At 48.1% G+C, this 7,464-nt stretch overlaps 1 pseudogene across 1 annotated transcript; it reads right to left on the bottom strand.

Annotated features, from left to right (window-relative positions):
* Positions 1-1,029: 1,029 nt before the first annotated feature.
* Positions 1,030-4,838, bottom strand: LOC309856638 (putative MAGE domain-containing protein MAGEA13P; annotated as a pseudogene). The gene is made up of 4 exons: positions 4,663-4,838; positions 4,111-4,165; positions 3,674-3,812; positions 1,030-1,926 (listed from the first exon to the last, which is right to left on the bottom strand). The product of its transcript is annotated as a putative MAGE domain-containing protein MAGEA13P (transcript).
* Positions 4,839-7,464: the final 2,626 nt, after the last annotated feature.

The raw sequence follows: 7,464 nt of genomic DNA, 5'->3' as shown, positions 1-7,464 counted from the left end.
GGAAGCGATCGGGCTTAGCTCTGCTGTGTCTGGCTTGTGGCTTCAGTCAGCAGCTCTGACACCTGGCAGCTTAGCTCTTGGTCCCCCCAGCTCCTGAAAATGACCGTTGCTCCTACTGTGACTTCGCCCCACGGCCTTCCATCCTCTCCTCTGGGCATTTGGTTGGTTATCAAGTCTCCCTGAATTCACTCAAGTCAAAGACCAGCTCCTTCCGTCCCCGCCAGCTGCTCCTCCATCCAAAACACTATTTCTGTTCATTCCACCCCCTCCTCCAAAAAGCCAGTCCTTGCTTAGAGAGAGCTAACATCCACTTACAGTAACCTGGGCCTAATGGCATTTTAATGGAGCACGTCTAGCTTGAATAGACCAGGGAAAGGGCACCTGGGTGGCTCAGTCATTAAGCGTTTGCCTTTGGCCCAGGTCATGATCTCAGGGTCCTGGGATCGAGCCCCATATCAGGCTCCCAGCTCAATGGGGAGCCTGCTTCTCCCTCTCCCACTCCCCTGATTGTGTTCCTGCTCTTGCTTTCTCTCTCTGTGTCAAATAAATAAATAAAATCTTAAAAAAAAAAAAAACAGACCAGGGAAAAGATGCCTTCCTAGTGGCTTCTTGGCGTCACTTCAAGGAATATCACCCTATTTTTCTAGAAATCCTTGTGGAACATCTGGTTCATTCATGGCGTTCAACTACATATTCCTAAACCTGATGAACAACTATGAATGTGTGACCACTGTCATTCATACAGTTAGATTCTGAAGCTAATTAAACTTTCTATTACAAGAGATTGTATGAGGGGCACCTGGCCTGCTTAGTCAGTAGAAATGTGACTCTTAATCTCAGGGCTGTGAGTTTAAGTCCCACACTGGTTGTAGAGATTACATAAAAATGAAAATTTATTTTTTTAAAAAAAGAGAGGGTGCTTGGGTGGCTCAGTAGGTTAAGCATCTACCTTCAGCTCAGGTCATGATCTCAGGGTCCTTGGATCAAGTCCCATGTTGGTCTCCCTGCTCAGTAGGGCCCAGCTCTATGCTACTTGGACATTTGGCTATTGTCTTCAAACGAAGAGAGAAGAATCTTCTCCAGACTTTGCTTAGGGCAGGAGAAGCTGCAGGATGGAACACTGGAACTTTCACTGGCCATGGCAGTAGTGCCGTCAGTGACAGCAACTCTGGCCTGGGTTCTCTTTCTCATCTTGCAGAACTTCCTCATACTAGCATGGGAAGGAAGTGGGATCAGTGCCAATGACCTTGGCCGAAAACTGTCAGACTTCCATCTTGCTGGTTTCCGCGTGGGCCCTGGGACCCCACAGGAACTCGTAGCGGGCAGGGTCACAGCCGGGCACCTGCCGGTACTCCAGGTACCCTTCCTGCACCCAGACGTTGGTCAGGAGCGCCCGGGGCTCCCCGAAGATGATGTGCTCCTCGCCGGCATACACCCCCATGACCCCCAGCGCTTCCCACACCACCTCCTCGGGGGCACGGTCGCCCTCCAGGAGGATCACCGCCAGGAGCACCACCAGGAGCCCGGTCTTGGGCGGGCCCTGCTCACCGCTAAGCATCGCATCGCATGGGGTCTACTTCCTTCACATCGATGCCAAAGACAACCTCCGTGCACTCATAGGCTTTCTTGAAGATCACAGGGAAGTGGCCCTTGTGCTCTTTGGTGACACTCTTCAGCATTTCTGCCTCTGTGGTAGGCTCCTTTGTTATCTACTTGACACTCAGGAACCACCCTTGTTTGGCCACCTTTTTGTAAAGTGCATCCCTGAGCAAAGATTTAGGTGCTGGTGGAGCCCCTTTTCTTGGCTTCTAGAACTCTTATCAGATCGAGAGCCACTCCGTGGAGTGGCTGTGATGGCAGTGGGAAGGAGGCTGGCTCTCTGAGAACCGTTGGGAATACTTGGTTTTCCAGCAGCAGGCACCACATCTGGGGGGCCCGGGATCAAAGGAGAGAGAGGAGGAGGTTGTGGCTTCTACCTCCTGAGACATGAGACCCTGCACACAGATTCCAGGGCTGTCTTGGGGCCTGAAGGTCTTCCTCAGGTTTGCAGCCCTCCCTCTTCCGGCCCAGAGGCATGATGACTTATACTGGGGGTAGCTTGCAGGAGGGTGGGCAGTGGGGATCCCCAGACGTTGGCGAGAGAGAGGGAAAGCATCAGTGGCCTCAGCTGAGAAATTCATCCATGACAGCTCAGGTAAAGGCAGCTCCCAGGTCTCCTTTTTAGTGGTGCTCATGGGCCTCACAGGGTTCCTGTTCTCCTGACTGGCTCATTTCTGAAGAACTGAAAGAGGGATTGAGATAGCTCCTCAGGGAGCAGCTGGCACAGCCTGCGGTCAGGTCAGAAGCCTGAGGTCAGGCTAGAAGCCTAAGGCTTCTAGGGCTGAGAGTAGGCCATGGACGGTCAGGCACTGTGGGTCCCATCTTCTGGGGCCCTTGGTAGACATTCAGGGCATGCCCCTCACCTTGACTCCTGGCACTGTGTAGGCCTTCAATGATGAGCTGACCTGACAACATGGGCCTCAGACCAAGGCTTTCACCTTCCAGTTTCTAGAGCTCCTAGAAGGAGAATTGAAGGGGCAGCTCAGGGTGTGACTACAGGCTCAGTCCTGGGTCCCCAGAGCTGACAGGAGGGCCAGGGCCAGACTCTGAGTTCCCCACTGTTCAGGGGTAGACGGTTCTCTTGGTGCTCAGAGTCCTAATCTTTCTTCTGCCAGGGTCTGGGCCCCACCACTCTGCTGAACTCCTCTGACTTTCTCCTGAGGAAGAAGTGAGGGGCACCACATCGGGTATAATTGCCCAGGGTCTCCCAGGGCTTATAGCAGGGGCCTCCTTTATCTGTGGTGGGAGGGCCCATTATGTTATTAATATTTCCTCCCGATGGGGCCTGCTCCATCCTCTACCTCAGCTGACCCGACTTTGCACCCTCAGATTGAAGGCTTCCCTCTCTGAGAGGAACTACCAGCTGCAGCCCCTTGGGGAAAGGGATAGCTCAGGACCGCTGGCCACCTCTAATCAGAGTCTTCCAGGTATGACAGCAGGGGCTGGGCTCTTCTGTTCTGGGACAGGGGTACCTGCAGTCCACTCTTGGAGTACTCAGCTTTATATGTGTATCCCACACCCGCCATGCCTTTTTCTCAGACCTCCCTGAGACGACTGAGACACGAAAAGATGCCACATCCAGCTACTTTTGCCTCAGGTCTCCCAGGCCTGGCAGCAGGAGAGGGCGGGTGGGGTGGGGGGGGATTCTCAGTCCTCTTCAGTGTAGTCACAACTACGGCTGACAGGACTTCGGCCACCCATATTCCTTCGACCCAATAATTCTTCCCTCAGGCCATGGCCCCAGTCTCCCAGGGCCTCCTCTGTCTGTAGTGCGAGTTTCCCTGCTTTTCCTCAGAGCCCTCACTTTGATACCTAGAGAATGACTGAGCTACCCCAACTCAGAACTCGAGGGGTCCCCACAGAAATATGCCCTGACCCCTGTTGTCAGTCCCGGAGATCCTGGCAGAGGTCCTAGTCCCACCTGACAGGGCCTGGGACCTGCGATCCCTCCCTTTGCTGACCCAAGTCCAGTCACCCCGGCTGAAGCCTCTTCTTCAGACTCCAGAGGTCAAAGTCAGGAAACAGTAAATCCAAGGACCCCACCTAGGGCCTCCCTGGGTCGAAGCAGGCGCACTGGGGCTGGGGTCCATTGGGCTGTGCGGTGCGAGGTCAGCTGAGCCTTCCTCAGGATCATCGCTTTGCTGCCTGGAACCGCCCGAGCGCTCTTCCTCCGCACACCCTGAAATCAAGGCTGCACGACCCAGTTCCCAGAACTGCCAGTGAGGGGGGCGCTTTACTTGTCCTCAGAGCCTTGCTCAGTGTCCTGTTCTTAAAGTTTATCTCCTACTCCACTGTGGCTGAGCAGCGTGATTTGGGGGAGTCCCTGCTCTTTGGAGGTTATCCAATATTGCATCGTTGCCCTAATACCTGCTATTCCCTCTTCAGAACATTCTTTTGATTCTATCACAATATTTTTTTGAAGGCCGGGCTTCACTGGCTAAAGTGATTTCAGGTGATTATTAATGGAGTCTGAAGCCATACATCATCAATCAACCTAATTTTTCCTGATACCTGATACTCCCCCGGGGTTATTGGCCTCCGTGCTCTGAGATGATGTCTCAGATTCCTTCAGTGAAACAGCGCAGAAGTTTCAACAAGTTTCTCCCCCTATCCCGTCATCTGCCATCTACTGAAGACCGTGGGCCCTCCTGAGCTTCACCGCTGCCTCCCCCTCCCAGGCCCCAAACACAGCTACCAGTTCAACACAGGGACTTCTCATGGTCTGCTTCAATTTTGTTGTTGATAGGCTGAAAAATGTTCCCCCAAACAAACCATCTCCCAGTCCCTAGAACCTGTAAATGCTGCTTTCTTTGGGAAAAGGGTCTTTGCAGTTGTGGTTAACTTAAGAATCTTTCGATCCTTCATGATTACCCAGGTGCGCCCTAAATGCAATCACTTGTATCTTCAGAAGAGGGAAGCAGAAGGATCGTCAGAGAAGACAAGGTGAAGAGAGAGCAGGGGGAGATTTGAAGATGTTGACCTTGAAGATGGCCGTTACGTTGCCACAAAGACAGGAGAGCCAGTAGCTACCAGAAGCTGCAAGAAGCAAGGACAGGATTCTACCCTAGGGCCTCAAAGGGAGTGTGGCCCTGCCAGCGTCTTGATTTCAGGTCAGTGAAAGTGATTTTGGGCTTTTGGCTTCGGGAACTGTAAGAGAGTTTATTTCTGCTGTTTAAGCCTCCCAGTTCGTGGCAGTTTGATACAACAGATCTGGGAAGCTCATACTTCGTGGTTCCCATTCTCGCTTCTGTAGTTTTCCAGGGTTGATTTTTGGGAATGGAAGACAACAGCACAAACTTGATTATCACTAACTATAGTTAAGGCACTACATCTGTAAATCATTTAGGGAGAATTAACATCTTTATTGTGTTTTTCACATTAGATAATATGGTATATGTCTCTATTGGGGACTCCTTTTGTCTGAATCCATCAGTTAAATTTTGTATTTGTCTTTATAAAGATCTCATACTTTTTTGTGATTTGAAGTTCTTCTTAGGAAACTTTTGGATTTTGTTCCTATTGTGAATGGAATATTATGTATTACATACTTTTAAGTAATTAGTGCTTTTGCGTGGTAAGGCTCTGGATTTTGCGATATACCGCCTTTCTGAAGTCCCTTATCCGAGTGTATTCCACACACCTCTTCCTTTTAATTTTCTAGGCAAATGGTCATCTTGTTAACAAATAGTATCTCTCTTCAATATTCATATCTCTATTTTGACATCCACATCTCTGGCTTTGTGTTCCAGTGCAGTTTTAAACACTAACAATGAGAGTATAGATCTGCCTTGTTTCTGACTTTAAGGAGAATGCTCCTAGTATTTCTCCTCTACGCAGTAGAATTTAGGAAAAGGGAGCTCCATTCTATTCTTAGTTTGCCGGAGTTTGTACCATGAACACATGTTGAATTTCTTTCAAAGGCTTTTTCTATGCTCACTGGCAATAACACATGTTCCCCTCTGATTTGTCAATGTAGGGAATTAACAGTTGAAAGTCTTCAGTGTGAAGTCATATTTTCATTCCTTGGACACAGCCTGTTTGCTCACTTAATTCACGCTCTCTTGACTGTTATATTTTATTTAAGAAATTTATTGCCATATGAATGACCTTGGCTCAAGTGTTCTGTTAGTAGGATTGGGGGGGCAAGGTCCTTACTTGATTTTTTTTTTAAGATTTTATTTATTTTATTTGACAGATAGAGATCACAAGTAGGCAGAGAGGCAGGCAGAGAGAGAGGGAGGAGGAAGCAGGCTCCCTGCCGAGCAGAGAACAGGGCTCGATCCCAGTATCCCGGGATCATGACCTGAGCTGAAGGCAGAGGCTTTAACCCACTGAGCCACCCAGGCGCCCCCCTCACTTGATTTTTTTTAATCAAGAGCTGCTGACTGGGGAAAAATGAGTTGAATAATATCCCCCTCCTTTCTAATTTGCTTTGGAAAAGTTTACAAAAGCTGGCAATTAATTTTCCCTGATCATTTGGTAGAAGTAGTCTCCAAAATAGTCTTATCTGATGGGACACCTGGGTAGTTCAATTGGTTAAGAGTCTGCCTTCAGCTCAGATCATGATCCTAGGGTCCTGGGACTGAGTCCCACATCAGGCTCCTTGCTCAGCAGGGAGGCTGTTTCTCCTTCTGCTTGTGTTCGCTCTCTCTCTCTCTCTCTAACAAACAAATAAATAAAATATTTTATTTTATTTTATTTCTTTTTTTTATTTAAAGATTTTATTTATTTATTTGACAGACAGAGATCACAAGTAGGCAGAGAGGCAGGCAGAGAGAGAGAGAGAGAGAGAGAGAGAGAGAGAAGCAGGCTTCCTGCGGAGCAGGGATCCCGATGTGGGACTCGATCCCAGGACCCTGAGATCATGACCCGAGCCGAAGGCAGCAGCCCAAACCACTGAGCCACCCAGGCGCCCCTATTTTATTTTATTTTATTTTATTTTATTTCTTTTCAGTGTTCCAAAGATTGGTTATCCTGGGGGAACTTCTGTTCCCTTATAATAAACTCTCCTCATCTAAATTTTGTACAGATTTATTTAACTTGTTTGTTTCTGCTTTTCTCTTTAGTAATTGATCATTATTGCAAAAGTGTCTACCTTATGGGGCACCTGGGTGGCTCAGTCATAAAGCATCTGCCTTAGGCTCAAGTCATGATCCCGTGGTTCTGGGGTCCAGCCTTGCATGGGGGTCAGGGGGCGTCCTTGCTCAGCAGGGAGCCTGCTTCTCCTTCTCCATCTGCCTGCTGCTCCCTCTGCTTGTGCTCTCTCTCTATCTCTCAGTCAAATAAATAAATAAAACCTTTAAAAAAAATCTGCCTTATAGGTATTCCCAAAAATCACTTGTGTTAATTGGCTCTGCTGTTTTCAATTTCATTGTCTTCTGCATTTATCTTCATTATTTCCTGGCTTCTACTTCTTTAGGTCAAATGTGCTATTCATTCCATACCTTCTGAAGTGCCTGACTGTTTTATGGCCATCTGGTTGTCTTCTTTGGAGAAATATCTTTTCATGTATTCTGCCCATTTTTTAATTGGATTATTTGTTTTTTGGGTATTGAGTTGTTTAAGTTTTTTATGTATTTTGGATACTAAAGCTTTATTGGATATGTCATTTGCAAATATCTTCTCCCATTCAATAGGTTGCCTTTTAGTTTTATTGTTTTCTTCACTGTGCAGAAGCTTTTTATTTTGATGTAGCCCCAATAGTTTATTTGTGCTTTTATTTCCCTTGTCTCAGGAGACCTATCTAGAAATGTGTTGCTACAGCTATGTCAGAGAGATTATTGCCAGACTTAAAGCTTTTCCCCTAAGGTGAGAAAGAGTAAGGATGTCTGCCCTTATCCCTTAATAGTCAGTGTTGTACTGAAG

The sequence above is a fragment of the Mustela nivalis genome (assembly GCF_964662115.1).
Source record: "Mustela nivalis genome assembly, chromosome: X".
NCBI lineage: Eukaryota > Metazoa > Chordata > Mammalia > Carnivora > Mustelidae > Mustela > Mustela nivalis.
This window is presented reverse-complemented; position numbering and strand designations above follow the sequence as displayed.